Source organism: Schistocerca cancellata, chromosome 2, assembly GCF_023864275.1.
Source record: "Schistocerca cancellata isolate TAMUIC-IGC-003103 chromosome 2, iqSchCanc2.1, whole genome shotgun sequence".
NCBI lineage: Eukaryota > Metazoa > Arthropoda > Insecta > Orthoptera > Acrididae > Schistocerca > Schistocerca cancellata.
In genome coordinates, this window is record NC_064627.1 from 10,565,554 (window position 1) to 10,584,854 (window position 19,301).

At 47.7% G+C, this 19,301-nt stretch overlaps 1 protein-coding gene across 7 annotated transcripts in view; it reads left to right on the plus strand.

The window, feature by feature from the left end:
* The window catches only part of LOC126161301 (caskin-2), a 1,090,260-nt gene that overhangs the window by 876,782 nt on the left and 194,177 nt on the right, over positions 1-19,301 (plus strand). The window contains exon 1 of one of the 7 annotated variants that reach the window (XM_049917050.1): positions 7,078-7,202. The exons of the other annotated variants lie outside the window; for them this stretch is intronic. The gene's annotated coding sequence lies outside the window, so the exon portion shown is untranslated. Of the gene's footprint in view, positions 1-7,077; positions 7,203-19,301 lie in introns of those variants that run through there. 7 annotated transcript variants of the gene reach the window in all.

Here is a 19,301-nt window from a genome sequence, read left to right on the forward strand (position 1 = left end):
AAGGGTGTAGTGACGTTCCAGCATGACATTACTGCACTACGAGGAAAATAGGACGTATCGTAATAACTGGTCTGTCTGTCTTCTGTACGCGTCAGAAGCATCGGTTAAAAGAAGCACGAAAAGGAAATTACAAAACACGAGTGAGTTAAGGTGGCCGTGTGGAGGGGATTAAACTGCCGGACGGTGTGCGGACATTTGCCACGATTTCACCTGCCCCGGAGGGTTGGGTTAAAGGTTCTTACTGTGCCTTTCCGCTGGTTTACTGAACATCGGACCACAATCTCTTCGGATTTTCTGCCACTTTGTTTAGAGAGACTTTCGTTGTGGGAACTATTAAATGCACCTCGCATTGAAATCCGCACCAAATTTCGAGCCTTAGGAAAACTTCGCCAATTTTGGAGATTTTGCGTTCGTCTAAATTATACGTGCCTTTTTCGGTGCTCCTGCAGCAGCTTTCTGTCGTGTTTTGTGTACCATGGGGTATGAGTTCCGTCTGTTATTAATTTATTTGCTATGAATCTCTCGACTGCTGTTGATACTATTTCTTTGAACTTAAGCCACATTTGGTCTTCACTTACATAGTTTGGAAAGATTGGAGACTGTGTCTTAGAAAGACGCCATCTGAATTTTTAGCTGCTTTTATAAATATATAGATTTCGCGTATAGTTTTGGTGAATTTCTTTGTTACGGAATTGAGCCTCGATCGACTGTGTGGTCACTAATCCCTGTATCCGTCGTGATGCTCACGATTATTTGTGGCTAAGAGGTCAAGTGCGTTTTCGTAACCATTTACAATTTGAATGTCCTCGTGAACTAATTGTTCAAAATAATTTTAAATAAACCATTTATAACAATTACGGTAGTTGTTTCCTATCTACAATAGGGTCTGAAAATGTACTTTTGTCAACATACGGAAGGTAGATTCAAGCCACTGCCAACTATAATTGTATGAGTAGCGTACCTACTTGTGATGAGACTCGAGTTTTCTTTGAACTGTTCAGAAACTGTTTCCTCTGAGACAGGGGGTCGGTAAAAGGAGCCAGTTATTAATTTATTCCGGTTGTCGAATATAATGTCCGCCCATACTAAGTCACAGGAACTACCTGCTTCAATGTCGTTTGTCAGCTGGAACACACATTACATTATTTTTCGTTAATTTGTGCTTCTTGTTTCTGTTGTAGTGCAGATCATTACAGTTACGGCTTTTCACTGCAAAATCTAGGATGGTTTCTCTGTGACCCTGTAAATGCCAGAGCTAAACAATGTAGAACAACAACGTACGTTACAAGCATAGCATTCTGTATTACTTCATTTCCTTATTTCTAACATTTTAAAATTGTACGTCGACTTTAGATGACATGTCAATCGTAGATGTTCTTATCTCTATTTAGTGAACGTATTTTCAGTCATGTTTTGAACATTGTCACGCTACACTTTATTAAGTAATGTTTGGCCGCAAGGGATATCGGATTTTAGAGAGTAAATTAATGTGGAGTATGTCGTACTTCTTTTCAAACATTCCCATTCCCATTTCTTCCTTCCTTATTGTCTTTTGGGCATGCAGTTGTAGTAATTAAAGTAGGCACAAATGCAGTGATCAAAAAGAAATGATTAGCTTGCGTTCGCATTCTCGTTGCATCGTTCCTTTCTTGTTGCTCCCGTGCCGACGGACTGTTTCTATCGCAATAAGTAAGCGTGAAAGGAAGGTACCCCGCGGACAGAGGGATCTATATTTATACGTGGCAGAACTAATTAGATACTGACATAATCGTCGGTATTGCTTTCGTTTCCGAAAAGTTATAAATATTTCGATTTCGGAAAAGAAGCTCTGTATTTGGCCAAGATGTCGAAGAAGGAGGTCCCTTACGTACTGGTCGTATGGAGTAAGATGTGGAGAGGGCGGTAGTACGGGGAAGGGCGTCCCTTACCTGAGGGATCGCTACTCGAGCTACCTGGCGAAGGGGCAAGTGTGTGGCAAACGTCCGGCGTGGCAAGTGTCCGGCATTCCTGCCGGACAGCCCGCCGGCCCCGTGGGCTGGGCCCGCCTCCGCGCTGGGCGACTGCGTGGCGGAGTTCTCGCTGGCGGCTGGCGGCTACAGTATACGCGCACTTTCTGAAGGCTTTCTGGAGGTCGAGGCCGAGGACGACCGTTTGCAATTTGTGTTTCGGCCAGCACGAACTCGTCTGCGAGACGTTGCCAGTTTTCACGAAGCTCTTCCGGCCGGTCAGGTGTGAACCTCCGGACGACTAGGAACGTAATAGTGCGAGGGGCGGCTAGGCGTGTGGCTGTGCGTGCGCTAGTCGCCGCCTCACGCCTTTACTGGGCGGCCGTTCTTCTGAACGTAGGAGGCCCGCCTTCCACCTGGAGCGACTGTTGCGGCGCTGCTGGCAGCACGGAGGACGAGCCCCGTAAGCGGCTGACACGGCTGCTCGTCGCTGGCCCGCGGTCAGTGCAGTGCCGTGGCCACCGTGCCGGCAGCCGCCTCGCCGTAAATCTGGGGCCATACAGCGTATTAAAGCGCCGGTGCCGGCGCCGACGCCTGCGTCCCGGGCCACGCCCTTCCCTTCTCCTCCTAATAATTCTTGCGCGCCCTTGTGTTGTGTCGAGTTGGCTGGCGCGGACGTCCCGTGGACGGGCAGGCGCGTCCCCTCCCCTCCCCTCCCCTCCCCTACCCGGCTGCCCGCCTCGACAGCGTTGTGACTGCTGGCGGGAGGCGGCTGCGGCCAGCGGTTGCCAGTTCGCCGGCCACGGGAAGGACGCGGCGCGCCGCTCTTTAAACGCGCCTGCGGTGGGCGGCGCGCTGCCCACGTCCACACTCGCCTCGCCTCACCTCACTGTGCCCAGCAGCCGCGACTGCAAACCGGGCACCGCCCGTGCGCGGAACGTGGCGCCGCACTGATCGCACAATTTCTGTACCAAAATAGACGCGCGACATGCAGTTCCTTCAACTCTGTTACCGTTCGTCGAAGAAGGGCGGAGAAAACTGAGAGGAAGATTCTGGACTCGTCGACGGCTCCAGCTGTTACTTGCTCACGAGGAACACTACATTCGTTCTTCCCGCGCGCTGTACGAGATTGGAATAATAGAGAATTGTAAAGGTGCTTCGATGAACCCTCTCCTAGGCACTTAAATGTGGTTTGCAGAGTATCCGTGTAGACGTAGATGTAGATATGGTGTACAACGATCTGACACAAGTACCGGTAGAGGTTTTACTCGCCAGCTCAGTTGAATCTCCATCACATCTTCAGTTTGCAATTGAGTACAGTTAAGGTATATTGTCTCAACGTCAGTTTCCGCACGTGCAGGATGAATCACCAAATACTTCCACCGCAAATATTCCGGAAATGGAAAGTGCTGTTGATGTGCCGTTTTCGCCGGCCGCGGTGGTCTAGCGGTTCTGGCGCTGCAGTCCGGAACCGCGGGACTGCTACGGTCGCAGGTTCGAATCCTGCCTCGGGCATGGGTGTGTGTGATGTCCTTAGATTAGTTAGGTTTAAGTAGTTCTAAGTTCTAGGGGACTTATGACCTAAGATGTTGAGTCCCATAGTGCTCAGAGCCATTTGAACCATTTGATTTTTTTGATGTGCCGTTTTCACAGAATGGATTGGTATTCAGGGGCTCTTATTGTTAGCCGACAAACAGATTGTAATAAAACTCAGAAACTGTACACATATGGAACAATACCCGTTGATGTGACTCTTGAGGCTTTCCCGGCGGATATGTTGTAAAGAGTGAGATTTGCACAACGTCATCCGGCGGCACACCCGTGAAGACTATTTACAATACCCATTGACACTAACAGACTAAAAGTAGAGTAAACTAGAATCTCGGTGCTGTTTGTTGCAGGATTCTAGTGTAAGTAATTCAGGAAATATCGTGTTTTCAAAACGTCGCGCACACCGACACTTACCTACACACTAAAGAACCGGCACACACACACACACACACACACACACACACACACACACACTACACTAGGCGACTGGCCGTCGCACGATGACCAGTACACGCTTCCAGCCTCGTACGGAACGAATGCCGCACACGTGCCAGTATTTCTGCGGGCATGTCCGAGTAGTGCTGCAGTCGGTATGTCATTGAAGACAGTGTCTTTCAGCTTTCTGCACAGAAAAACTCCACATGTGTCAAATCCAGGGAACGGGCTGACCATCCCATCCAACGGTTTGGGAACAACTCGTGAAGACGTGCTGTAGCACTTGCGCTGTGCACTGGACTACCGTCATGTTGGTACCACACATTCTTCCTAGTCTGTAGAGAAACGTCTTCTGCCATTACTGGAAGATGATCCGTTAGGAGACTGAATAGCAAGCCGCGCTGCACTCGAGGATGAGAGAAGCAGACTGTAAGGAACGTAATAACATCGTACCTAGCAACTGTGCAGGTTGAATGCAGAAACAAAGAACACCAGCTGGCATTCTGATTTACCCTACTTGTGGTTTATTCTCGACGCTGCGCTGACCACGGCGTCACTCGCTCACCTCATCACACAGGTTTCCGCATCGACATCCGTCGAGTGGAAGAGGAGATTCTTTCCCAAGATACTGACCACCACAGAAAAAAATATTTAGCGACGACATATAAATATGAGAACGTAGAAAAAAACCAACAGATAGGTATACAGTTTTTACATAAACTTTCGTAATAGCGAAAACTTGTAGTGTGTGAGTTTCGGTTTCTTACTGACGTACTGGCAGTGACGTTAAAGATTTCTGGCCACTGCGCAAAAAATCCAGTCGGTCGTTTTTGCATCGGGAATTGCAGAAAATACATTACTTATAATAAATGACACGGAGTATAGCAGATAATACTTCCATTAAATTAATAAGAACATGCCAATTAGAAAATATAAGTCGGGGAAAACTAAATCCCGGCAGGCAGACGTGGAGCCGCTAAGTTTCGCCTCGCAGTTTGCAACGCTACCAATCACGTTATGCTTTCAATACGTCCGTGGTAACTGACCTACTAGGTGTACAACTGACAGAAACGCCTCAAGGCTGTACTCACACGAGTACCGGTGCGTAGATTAGTTAGCCGTCGTTTTATTGTAGCAAATCGCAACAGAAACGAAGTGTTTTCCAGAGACCCTCCCTGTGCCGGTGCTGTTAAACAGCTCATATGACTAGCACTTACGTTGCAACAAATGAACCACGTGTCACGTGATGCGACTCCCAGCACAGTGCGGCGCGTGCAGAGCTGTGCTCGTGGCGAGAGGCGGCGCTGCGCGAGCAACAGGCTGTTGTTCCTGCCCCGCTTCGCAATGTATCCAGAATCGTTTTCACGTTCCGTGAAGGACGACTTTATATAATCGATTTTATTCATTTGTATCTTCTTAAGCTTTAATTTATTGCCACGCAGTTCGAGGCGCAATGTCACGGATTGCCGGAGGTTCTAGTCCTCCTTCGGGCGTGGCAGTGTCCGCTGTTCTTTGCATAATTTAGTTTAAAGTAGTGTGTAAGTCTAGGGGCCGATGACCTCAGCAGCTTGGTCCCTTAGGAATTCACACACATTTGAACATTTTTATTTTATTATTTTCCTGACGTTTTGCAAATGTTGCGTGACGATTTGGAATTTTCCCTAGAGATGTTCGGCCACAAGATAGCCCACATGTTCAAAAATGGAAGTTGTCTATATTATAAAATACCTGGACAAATATAAAACCTGCGCTGTGAGGTGAAGAAGCTTAGTCCACAAAAATTATTCGTCAGTGAGGGAGTGTAGTCTGTCGATGGAGAAAAATTATTTCGGATGCTATTTGGCACTTGGAAAGAAATCGAGACGGAAGGGATGAAGCAGAAGGCGATGTCTAGTGCCTCTTAAATATCGTTTGATCACACGGTTGTCATAACGGCTACTCCTGGCGAAACGGTGAGACCAAAATCAATAGAGATCTCAGTAGCAAAATCCGTCTTCTTTGTCGGCAGTATTGTTTTCATTTCTCCAATTTTCCCGCGTTATTCCCGCGTTGACACGGCAGTGAAGGTCGTCCCACAACAAGCGACTTTCTTATGAGGAAAGTGTCTTCGGAAATGCATATTTGCGAAACGATAGTGCTTTTGGTGAGACAGGAAACTGAATTTTATTATTAAGATTTCCATTGTTCGATGTATACGTTTCCTCGAGCAAGTGAAAATCGTGCACTGTTAATACTGCTTTTGTCATTCGATGTCGTTACGAGAATGTGGTTACAGTGTTTTGATTTTGTGTATCGAGGACGGGTGGTCGTGACGTGTGTTGCACTGAATAGGGCGCCTCCACACACAGACACGGGCACAGCTGCAGCTGCGGCGAGTGGAGAGCAAAGTGGCTGCGCCGCCGCCGCCGCCGCCGCCGCCGCTGCCCCCACCCGCGGGCCGCGCCCCCCACCACTGCCGCCGCCGCCTGGGCTGTAATTTGTCGGGTCGAGTCCTTCCGGCCAGTGGCGTCTGCGTCTGCGTCGCGCGCGCACTCGGTCCGTAGCTCCGCAGCTGACCCCGCGACAGGGCGGAGCCGTCTGCCGTGGACTCGCATCTAGGCCGTTGCCGCGGCGTTCGCGTGTAGCGCTCTTCCCGGGCACCGCCTTTATCGGCCACCGAACGACGGGTGGTAGGTCACGCTGCGTAAGCGGCACAGACGTGGGCCGTACGCCCGACGGCCAGTCGCTGCCAGCCACTCGAAACCGCGTGATACGTGCTTTGTGACACGCCTGTGAAGATTGCGAAACATTACCTGGTAGAACGCTCGTCGAAGGTCGTGACTCTCACCGGAGACGTCGTGTGCTGACAAATGTCAGAGAGGTGGCGGGCGCAGCGAGCTACTAGCAGCGAGTGACGGGCGCCACGCGCAGCCATGTCGGGCGCGTGCCTGGGACCGGGGCCGGGCCTCCCGCAGGCGCCGTCCACGTCGTCGTCGTCGTCGCGGCGGCGCCGGCAGGCCAGCGCGTACCTCAGCTTCAAGGAGCAGGAGCGCGAGCGCGACCGGCGCGGCCGCGGCTACGGCTACGGCTACGGCTCGCTCAGCCGGCCGCTGCAGCGCGCCGACGGCGGCGGCGGCGGCGACGACGACGACGACGACGACGCGGCCATCCCGCTGTCGCTGCTGAGCCGCAGCGCGTCGGACGGCAACCTCGGCGCGCCGCCGCCGCGGCCCGGCCGCCTCGGCAGGTGCCTGCGCCTGCTCGGCAACAGCTGGAAGAACCTCCTGCAACGTGAGTGAGGCGCCTGCCGCCTGCCGCCCAGCCCCAGTTTGTCAACAACCCTTCTCAGTCGAGTCACATTTACGAGAGCGACTTCCTCGTCCGAAACGACCGTTCGCGGCAAGTGAACCTTACGCACCGCCCCTAGCGTTTTATTCCCGTATACAGTCCCGCATGTCACGTCACCGCCAAAGTTGCGTGTATTCTGAAATGTGCGTGTGTGGTACCTCGACGGTGAAACGCTCTAATGTACTATAAATTTTGCAAAAAAATCGAAATGTAATTACAGAATGTAGGAACGAGCAATTACAGTTGAGTTTATTATCGAGCAAAGCAAAGCCGATGGTCGACGTTATTGAGAAAAGTGGTGTGCTAAAGTCTCCATGTCCCAGACAACTCGGAACAATAGGGAAATCATCTTCCAAACATTCCAAAACATCGACGATTACTGACTCGAAAAGATAAGTGGTTAGAAACATGTTGTTGTTGTTGTTGTTGTCTTCAGTCCTGAGACTGGTTGGATGCATCTCTCCGTGCTACTCTATCCTCTGCAAGCTTCTTCATCTTCCAGTACCTACTGCAACCTACATCCTTCTGAATCTGTTTAGTGTATTCATCTCTTGGTCTCCCTCTACGATTTTTACCCTCTACACTGCCCTCCAATACTAAATTGGTGATCCCTTGATGCCTCAGAATATGCCCTACCAACCGATCCCTTCTTCTAGTCAAGTTGGGCCACAAATTTCTCTTCTCTCCAATTCTATTCAGTACCTCCGCATTAGTTATGTGATCTACCCATCTAGTCTTCAGCATTCTTCTGTAGCACCACGTTTCGAAAGCTTCTATTCTCTTCTTGTCTAAACTATTTATCGTTCATGATTCACTTCCATACATGGCTTTCAGAGACGACTTCCTCACACTTTAATCTATACTTGATGTTACCCAATTTCTCTTCATCAGAAATGCATTCCTTGTTATTGGCAGTCTACATTTTATATCCTCTCTTCTTCGACCATCATCAGTTATTTTGCTCCCCAAATAGCAAAATTCCTTTACTACTTTAAGTCATTTCCTAATCTAATTCCCTGAGCATCACCCGACTTAATTCGACTACATTCCATTATCCTCGTTTTCAATAGTTGATGTTCATCTTATATGCTCCTTTCAAGACCATGTCCATTCCCTTTAGCTGCTCTTACAGGTCCTTTGCTGTCTGACAGAATTACAATGGCATCGGCGAACCTGAAAGTTTTTATTTCTTCTGCATGGATTTAAATTCCCACTCCAAATTTTCCTTTTGTTTCCTTGACTGCTTGCTCAATATACAGATTAAATAACATCGGGGCGAGACTACAACCCTGTCTTACTCCCTTCCCAACCACTGCTTCCCTTTTATGTCCCTCGACTCTTATAACTGCCATCTGGTTTCTGTACAAACTGTAAATAGCCTTTCGCTCCCTGTATTTTACCCCTGCCACCTTCAGAATTTGAAAGAGATTATTCCAGTCAGCATTGTCAAAAGCTTTCTCTAAGTCTACAAATGTTAGAAACGTAGGTTCGCCTTTCCTTAATCTTTCTTCTAAGATAAGTCGTAACGTCAGTATTGCCTCACGTGTTCAATATTTCTACGGAATCCAAACTGATCTTCCCCGAGGTCGCCCTCGACCAGTTTTTCCACTCGTCTGTAAAGAGTTCGCGTTAGTATTTTGCAGCAGTGGCTTGTTAAACTGATAGTTCGGTAATTTTGACATCCGTCAACACCTTCTTTGTTTGGGATTGTTTCTTTTGCTTAGAACTGGGTTGCCATCTGAGCTCTTGATATTCATACAAGTGGTTCTCTTTTCTCCAAAGGTCTCTTTAATTTTCCTGTAGGCAGTATCTATCTTATCCCTAGTTAGATAAGCCTCTACATTCTTACATTCATCATCTAGCCATCCCTGCTTAGCCATTTTGCACTTCCTGTCGATCTCATTTTTGAGACGTTTGTATTCCTTTGAGCCGCGCTGCTGCTACGGTCGCAGGTTCGAATCCTGCCTCGGGCATGGGTGTGTGTGATGTCCTTAGGTTGGTTAGGTTTCAGTAGTTCTAAGTTCTAGGGGACTGATGACCACAGCAGTTGAGTCCCATAGTGCTCAGAGCCATTTGAACCATTTTGCATTCCTTTTTGCCTGCTTCATTTACTGCATTTTTGTATTTTCTCCTTTCATCAATTAAATTCAGTATCTCTTCTGTTACCCAAGGATTTCTATTAGCCTTCGTCTTTTTACCTACTTGATCCTCGTCTCTCAAAGCTACCCATTCTTCTTCTACTGTATTTCTTTCCCCCATTCTTGCCAATCGTTCCCTAATGCTCTCCCTGAAGCTCTCTACAACCTCTGGTTCTTTCAGTTTATCCAGGTCCCATCTCTTCAAATTCCCACCTTTTTGCAGTTTCTTCAGTATTAATCTAATCTACAATCAATAGATTGTGGTCAGAGTCCACATCTGCCCCTGAAAAAGTCTTACAATTTAAAACCTGGTTCCTAAATCTCTGTCTTACTATTATATAATCCGTCTGGAAGCTGTCAGTATCTCCAGGCTTCTTCCATGTATACAACCTTCTTTTATGATTCTTGAACCAAGTGTTAGCAAAATTCTACCAGGAAGCTCTTTCATTTCTCCCCCCAATCCATATCGAAGTCCAGTTCCCCATGACTATTAAATTTTCGTCTTCCTTCACTATCTGAATAATTTCTTTTATCTCATCATACACTTCATCTGACCCTTCCTCATTTGCGGAGCTAGTTGGCATATAAACTTGTACTGCTTTGGTAGGGATGGGCTTCGTATCTATCTTGGCCACAATAATGCGTTCACTATGCTGTTTGTAGTAGCTTACCCGCGTTCCCATTTTTCTATTCATTATTAAACCTACTCCTGCATAACCCCTATCGAACAATATTTACAACGCAATAAATAGCGGTCTTTTACTTTAATGATTGTGTCCTCTCCTCTTTCCAAGTGTCAGACAACGTTTTCATTGCATAGATCGGATTTATTTCATGGTCGAAACAATTTCTATTAAAAATATTTAATTTGTTATTTGTGCACAGTACATACTTTTCTTTCCACTATATTTAAAAAGGAAATAGGGCACCTTGCGACTATCAAATATTCCGTCTCTCTCTCTCTCTCTCTCTCTCTCTCTCTCTCTCTCTATCTCTCGAGTGAAGACTGGCACGAAAATACCAGGCCGTCGTGCAAGCTTTGGAACAAACGACAAAATTAAGAATGAGAAATGAAAACAGTACAGTATGCGTTGCTGTAACGGGAGACATCTAGGCGAGAGCGACTTCGCTTGCGATGTCAGCAGACGACGAGAAAGAAGCTTGCAGCGTGTTCGAGACATCACGGTAGTAGGCCCCTCTCCGTCGACCCACTGGCAGCTGCGGCTCACCTACGAGCGCACTCCCCCAGCCTGTGGTCGATTTAGCTCGTCTGTAACGGGCTCTGCAGAACTAATTTCCATCTAAAAACTTCTTTCCTAGTTTTTACCCACATGTAGGTGCTAAACGTGTGGAAATGACTGCGATTTCAGACGATTTACTGCCGTTCGTGATTGTGTATGAACTTTACTGTTTATGAATCGTTTGACACATAGCCAGTGCAATTTCGGTGGGAAATAGATTTGTTAGGTGGTGTATCAGATTTGGCTAGGAAATTTCAATATGTTCTTTTTAGGTGCTAGACAGGTTCCCTGCTGAAAGTTGTTTCGATTCACGCAGGAAGGAAATAGGTATCGATTTTGTCAGCAGCTCTAGGTGCTACATAAATATGACAGCATTTAAGTAGCTGCTATACACTATGTGACCGAGCGAGGTGGTACAGTGGGTAGCACACTGGGCTCGCATTCGGGAGGACGACGGTTCAGTCTCGTCTCCGGCCATCCTGATTTAGGTTTTCCGTGATTTCCCTAAATCGCTTCAGGCAAATGCCGGGATGGCTCCCTTGAAAGGGCACGGCCGATTTCCTTCCTCATCCTTCCCTCACCCGAGCATGCGCTCCGTCTCTAATGACCTCGTTGTCGACGGGACGTTAAACACTAATCTCCTCCTCCCATACACTATGTGATCAAAAGTATCCGGACACCTGGCTGAAAATGACTTACAAGTTCGTGGCGTCCCCCATCCGTAATGCTGGAATTCAGTACGGTGTAGGCCCGCACTTAATCTTGATGATGACAGCTTCCACTCTCGCAGTCATTCGTTCAGTCGGGTGCTGGAATGTTTCTTGGGGAATGGCAGCCCATTCTTCACGGAGTGCTGCACTTAGGCCAGGTATCCATGTCTGTCGGTGAGGCCTGGGATGAAGTCAGCGTTCCAAAACATCCCAAAGGTGTTCTATAGGATTCAGGTCAGGACTCTGTGCAGGCCAATCCATTACAGGTATGTTACTGTCGTATAACCACTCCGCCACGGGCCGTGCATTATGAGGAGGTGCTCGATCGTGTTGAAAGATGCAATCGCCATCCCCGAATTTCTCTCCAACAGTGGGAAGCAAGAAGGTACTTGAAACATCAACGTAGGCCTGTACTGTGATAGTGGCACGCAAAACAACGTGTTCAAGCCCCCTCCATGAGAAACACGACCACACCATAACACCACCGCCTCCGAATTTTACTGTTGGTATTACGCACGTTGGCGGATGACGTTCACCGGACATTCGCCATACCCACACCGTGCCATCGGATCGCCACTTTGTCTACCGTGATTCGTCACTCTGCACAACGTTTATCCGCTGTTCAATCGTCCAATATTTACGCTTCTTACACCACGCGAGACATCGTTTCCGTTTACCAGCGTGATGTGTGGCTTATGAGCAGCCGCTCAACCATAAAGTCCAAGTTTTGCCACCTCCCGCGTAACGTTCATTGTACTTCCAGTGGATCCTGACGCAGTTTGGAATTCCTGTGTGATGGTCTGGATAGATGTTTGCCTATTACACATTACGAACCTCTTCAACTGTCGGCGGTCTCTGTCTGTCAACAGACGAAGTTGGTCTGTAGGCTTTTGTGCTATAAATGTCCCTTCACGTTTCCACTTCACTATCACACCGGAAACAATGGAACTAGGGATGTTGAGGAGTGTGGAAATCTCGGTTACAGGCGTACGACACAAGTGACACCCAATCACGTGACCACGTTCAAAGTCCGTGAGTTCCATGGAGCGCACCGTACCTAATATGAAAAACGTATGTTATTGGGGTGTTCCCGATACTTTTGATCACGTAGTGTATGTATTCTCGTACGGAGTATTACTGTTCCAGTGATACATCAGAAACCGCATATGTAGACGCCCTGCCTCGAACTTTCAAACGAGTTATGAAGCAGACTTCGGATTGCACAGTTGGTTAGACCGTGGTTGGCATTTCACGTCTGATTACAATGAGTTTGAATCTGGTGGCCAGTTCCACGGCTGACTACGATACATTTCACTGTGGCAGGCTGTTTCACGTTTGATTACAATCCGTTGCAATGTGGCGGTGAGACGGCCGCTAAACTCTCTGGGCAGAACAGGTGACTAGGATTGTGGGATGGGCCAAATAAGGTGGCGGTCAGTTTCACTTTAAAATTGTAATTTATTATAATCTAATTACACATTTACAAACAAGGAGGCACATAGACGAACATTTACAACTACGAGATTCGAAATGCAAATCTTTCACGGCTGACGGCCTCCAAACAAGAAATCTTAAAGATCAACAAGATTAAAATGCAGTTAAAATAGCAAATAAAATAATTAGGTGGTGAGCCCAACTACACTCGACCCGTCGGAACCCAACCAGGGGACAGCCACGGACCGACCGACAAAACTACTTCCTTGGCACCAATCGGTACATGAGAACTCAAACACCAAATGTGACGGACGTAATTATCCACAATCAAATACGTACAAACACTCGGTGTTGCTCACAGGAAAACATCCCCAACAGCGAACCGCCGAGAAGCAGCACAACATGAATGGACGAGGCTTGTGTACTTAAGACACCACTCAACTGTGACGCCGTGAGTCGGTGAACCACGAAGCTCGTAGCGGTCGGCCAACTCCACACACGCTCCGACACCGCGCAGCGGCCGGCAGCGGACCCAGCGGCTGCACCGCGCCGAGATATGCTCCCTGGTCCGCAGCAACCGACCGACTGGTCCGTCCGCGACTGCACTGCTGGTGCGTCTCCCACTCACTTCCAGACACACGACGGCGGAAGTACTGCCTCGGACCCAGCCGTGCAGAGGAAACGCGCTCACTGTGTAAGCGACATCCCTGCGCCAGGAGAGGACCGACACAAGTTCCACAAGATGGTAGGTAGCTGAAGGGGCCCAGAAGCGCTCAGAGCACCAGTCACACGTCGCCCGATGAGACGACCGACCTCTCAGAGCCAGTACGCCGACAACATTCCAAATAATCGTCAGTGGAACTAACGCCAACTACACACACACACACACAACGTGACAAACACTTGCACGAAGACCTGAACGATACAGCAGCGACTAAGCACACACGAAGACAAATCGGGAGTCTATGCAGACACACACAGCCGAATTATGAACGATCGGCGAGCCAAAACGCGTCGTGCGGTAGGACGACCGACCGACGATCCAGCGAGACCGTGGCCCGGCTCAAGTGACGCGTGGCGGCAGTGGTCGGGCGAGCCACGTCGACGCAGACCTCGCTGCTGCTCCAACCAGACTGCACGAGTCTGCATTGCAACTCGCCAGCTGGCAGGTCCGGACTGCGCTCCAGACGCGTTCCAACTGACTGGCAGCTCCAACTCGCAACCCGAGCTCTCTTACGACAGATAACGACCGGGAAGTAATAGCAGTCGAGCAAAGATACTGGGAGAGGGGATATATCGATGCGCGCTGCTAGCGCCGCTCACGGTCAGGCAAAGGAGCAACTCAGTGACACCAGTAATTTAAATTAACGCAGTGAGGTGGAAGTACGTTAAAAACAGGGCGTAAAATACACGGTGGCGGGAAGACGAGCCACGCGCGGCCCAGCGGGCAGTTCCACGTCTGATTGACGCAGCCTAGAGGTTCAGCTACAATTTTCTATCTCTATTCTGCCTATTATGTGGTTGCAACTTTCGCGACACTTAATTCCATCGAATTCTCAAGTAGAGAATACACAAAGAGAATCTTGCCAAGTTGTAGGAGGTTCCGGCGCAGTACCGTCAGAAATCGAAAGCACTACCAACCTGCTAAAACTTAAAGCACTTTTTGTGTGCCACGTCTAAGTAACTAAAACGAAATAAAGGACACTTCTCTATAAACTCTCATTTATTTTGTTATTAATGTCTCGTGTTGACACCTATAGTGGTCTGCAGCGACCTTCTCGTTGTTAGATGACGATATATATTATATATATATATATATATATATATATATAATATATATATATATATATATATATTACTTCGTCCACAAACTAATAATGACCGTGACGGAACAATGAGACAAATAGGAACTCACACGCAGAGCTTTACTGTGCAGTGAAATTCTAGGGGACACGGTAGTGGGAAATGCAAGTCCGAGCCTGTAGGGTTTCTTCCAGCGTACAGTGAAGGGAACGTCTCGAAAACCTCGGTCCGCACGGGGCGATGGGAAAGCCTGGTGTGGGAATATTCGCCCACCCCCACCGCCAGCTGGCCGCCCGCCTGCACCCCAGCTGCACCCCGCGGACACGTGTCTCTACCAGAGCGGCCACGTGTCTTTACCAGAGCACACACTCGTCGCAGAAAGCGTAGGCGCTGCAGCTGCAGAGTGACGCCTGTGGTAAGCTGGGCTCAGTTTCCTACTGCCGGGGCCGAAACCGACAAATCTTGCGAATGTTCAGCACCCGCTGAGAGGAGACTTTTCCTTTTTTAGCTCCAGACAGACCGCGCGCCAGTACTACGATCCAAATCCAGTTCAAACGAAAATCTGTTCCGGGCTCGCCTTCACTACGCGCCTTACCACAGCGAGTCGTACTGAGCAAGCAGTGCTGCGCTCGAGCCTCGGCGTGGTGGAACGTGTGCTAACGAGACGATTCACAGTATACAGTCGTTTAGCCGGAGCGTTTTCGGTAGCCGTACGTACCACGTAAATTTGCATAGCTAAACTCATTTAATTTATTTATTAAATTTGCTCAGCGATAGTTGTTGCCGGCTGAATGGATACTTAACAGACTATTATAGTAAATTTTTAGAGCTGGTCCCCAGTCGGTCAGCGAGGTTTTCTTATGTTCTGTACCGATACGTTCACCTCTTCGGAGACACTGTGTACGTGTAAAACAAACAGCGCAGTAGGCGCGTCGGGCCCTGGGACGGATCTTCAGGGCGAGGTGAGCTGCACTTGCACACGGCGCACCTCGCTAGGTATCAGGTGTACAGACTAAGCAACAACAGCTGACAGGTGAAACCTTGAGGACGACAGGAGGACTGGACGGCGTTACTTTGGGATTCACGTACCGGCGAGCCACGGGAGGTGTCAGCTGCGTCCGAGTGCCTTTCGTGAATTCTTGCTACAGGAGCGCTTTTCTCTCGCTTTGTAAATAAACTTTGCCGCGGCTGGCAGCTGGAATGTGCTCGCTTCAGATGAGGGCAGACAGCAGAGCTGCAGGCAGCGTGCGCACCGTAAGAATAAACCAGATGTAAACATTACGCCGTGTATGGTTCCGCGTTTGCTTCACTCTCGTTGGATTCCGTTTCACGTGGAGCGGAAGCCAAGCAGTGACCAGTACAGTCAAGTACGATCATAAGGATACGTTTTATGCTGTGTCACACGCTCATAGACTGAGCAATAATGCGGGACAACAGCTTTACCGGCGCATTAAAATTGGACAGCACTGTCCAGCCAGCGGCCCAACTAACCTGCAATGATGTGACGAGTTGGAGCAAAGAAAGAATATAGCTTCGAATGTCATTTAATTTTTAAAGAGAATGAAATAATATTCGGAGAAACTTCAGAACCACCGCGCGCTTCTTAGGGGACCAGACGGAAAGCATAAAATGCACTCGTTCTCACCTGACACAAGTGTTCTAATTACAAACAAGAATGATGAAAATTTCTAACTTAAACATAAGGTAATTTTTCTGACCGAGCTGTGTGTAATGCAAAAGCATAGGGCAGGGATTTCACCGTACTGTTGAATACTGAAGCCACTGAAGGTATTAATTACAGTCAGTCGTCTGGCAATCTCTTGGCTCCTTCCTTATCCCAATCCGAGAAATTCATTTCAGTTCTGGAAGTGTCACCTGCTACCATGGTAACGAGCCTGCCCACAACAGACTCGACGAAGCCAGCCAGGCGCAGCACTTGCTCTTCTTCTTTTATGACGAGCCTGTCCTACATCCCGCCAGCGTTCGGCAGTGACACGTGAAGAAGCTGCGTGCGTTAGTTTTAGTACGCCTGGCAGCTAACGGTCTTTCTTGCTACTTCTCGGGCCAAATCGCGCAACTTGGCTCCAGATCAGTTCTGTTGGGTTCATATTGTAATGGTGCAGTAGCAAATGTAAAAATGCAGCACATGTATGATGTGCTCGATGCTGTGAAAATGATTTTTAATGTTTCTACAATAGTTACCTACCTCTGTGGTATAAAACGATGCACGTAGTCCAAATAAAGAGGATTTGCTTTCTCATGTTTGCCTTAAAAATTAAATTGTTATGTTTTTTTTAATTTAAGTAGCTTTTATGAATAGTCTTTCATAAAACATCGATAATTAAGGATTTGTATTTGATATACAGACACGAATTTCGCGTCCAATATGTAATTAGAAACAAGAAGACGTGCATTATTCATAATAAATGACGATGAGTTTTATAATTACGAGATGTAGGTATCTCAAATGGAACGAGAAAAAAAAACAGTACTGGGTAGATTTTAACCAACGAACCATTAACTGCATTTGGTTACCATTCTATTAATGATACAGTCACCCGGAAAACTTCAAAGCCGATTATTCCCGCAAATATATGAAAAACGTGAAGAACAGCCTGTTTCAGGGCACTTTTTAACCGCGTTCCACACGCGTGTTTCACTACTGAACAGAAAGCAGCCTCAGCCATTTTCATACTACGCGACAATCAGAGCACAACGCTGCAGAGGCTATGACTGTACACGATTTTTGTAATAATATCTACGTAACTAAAGCTTGGTTAAGAAAAACATCGATTGCTATTAATACATCTGAATATCTTAACGTTTCATTTAATGTAAATTAGTAATAATACCTATGTAATACATAAGTAGGACCTACTTCCAAGAGCGTAAACACCACCAGTGTACGTGTGCTACGGCTCCTGACCAATGGTCGCGTTTTTGTTTGTTTACACCAGGCTTATTCCTGTGATGAACGGAGTACAGCGCACGCTAGTCTACGCGCAGTTGACCCGTGCCGTTCGTTGCGGTGGTTTCGTGCCGAGATCTGCGATTTGCCCAAACATCTTCACGTACTTGATGTTTTTAAAGCCGTCATGTATGTGGCAGAACTACACGAGGAATTTGAAATGGCTGTTCTGTCCCCCTTTGACTACCTTACACAAAGAATTAGTCTCGCGTTTGACTGTGCAGTGTAGCATGCTGCAAGTTGTGTAGATTTTCTTCCTTTGCGTTTCCTGTCGCAGTGGTATTAGTTACCAGCATATTTATATATACTGACTTACTTACTGGATTAGTCAGCTGATGAGTGTGTGTGGCATTTACTTACAAGGAGATCACACAATGCAATCGCATTTTTGCATTTTTTTTTAATATTTGTGGTAAGTGAAGTTCAGAACTCAGGCATCGATACTCCATAAACAGTTCGATGCAACTCTGAAACAATCTTTTATAAAAGACTGACAATTACGAATTTATATTTGCAATGAAAACTCGATTTTTTTTGCGCAGTATGTAATTAGACATAAGAAGACACGCCCTCCCCTGCTAGCCCTGTCAACGAACACCGAAACAGGTCGAATACCGGAAATAATCGTGCAGTCGCAAATTTTTGAGCTTTGGTAGAGGGGAGTGTCGTCAACAACGTACTAAAAATCCCCTCAGTGGAGAAAATTGAACTCCATTAAATTTCCTAAAAAAAGTCCCATTCATTTTTTTTCTCTAGGACTAGTGGAGGTGGGAAAGCACAACTATTAAAAGCAGTGTTTTAGTGGTATAGTGATTACTGCTAAATGAAGAACAAATATTAAACGTGCGTAGGACGCCTAAGTGCAGTACAGCCGCAATATAGGATAAGTTGTGTTCTTGGGGTGTAGCAGGCTGGACGGGGTAGAAGTGCGGTGGAAGGCAGGTCGGTGGATTGTGGACGTCCACAGGTGTGGGCCGGTTCCCCACTCTACCTCCCACACCGTACTGCGTCACAAGCTGCGACTCCAGGGTGTTTTACAAAGCTGCAGCGCTCACACGTGCACTGCTGGAGGCGACGCTGGTCCTCCCCAGTCGTCCTGCACCTCGGCCACAGCTTTCTTGAGGGAGAGCCAAATTCTTGCACCACGAGCGCTGCTCGCCTTCCAATTTACGGACACGCTGTACTTCCCGAGAACTTCCATTGCGTGAGTAGACAAAATAACTACACTGGAGATCGGCTGTGACAGTCTGCTTTTTCGTCCTACAGTGCGGGGTAACAGCTCTGCGAATTGTAATAGAAATGCTGCTCGTCTTGCTTCGCACACATTCCAGCCAAGTTGACAAGAACATTAAGCTTAGAATAAGAAAATGCCCAAAGGGTTTATATGGCGTGGAAGATACTGTCAAGGATATTGCACAATACTGCCCACAGACGGCACAGTATTTCCGGGCACCGCAAAATAGTTCAAAGGTTATTAACGTTCTCGATATTGCTCCGCAGTCTGTCGGTTCCACTCGTACACTTTCAGTATTCTTGCGCTTCAGGAAATATTACTCAATATTATTGACCGCCTACGGTAGAGCTCATATACGAGGTGTTCATTTTAACTGAAGGCATTGAAATATCTCTAATACTACAAATCGGATCAAAAGAAGTAATAATTCCAGTTTGTTTGCCTCGAGCCTCCTGCCCTCCACCTCAGCCCGTCCGCCCGCGGCGGGGGTCAACTTTGAAATCTTCTGTTGGAG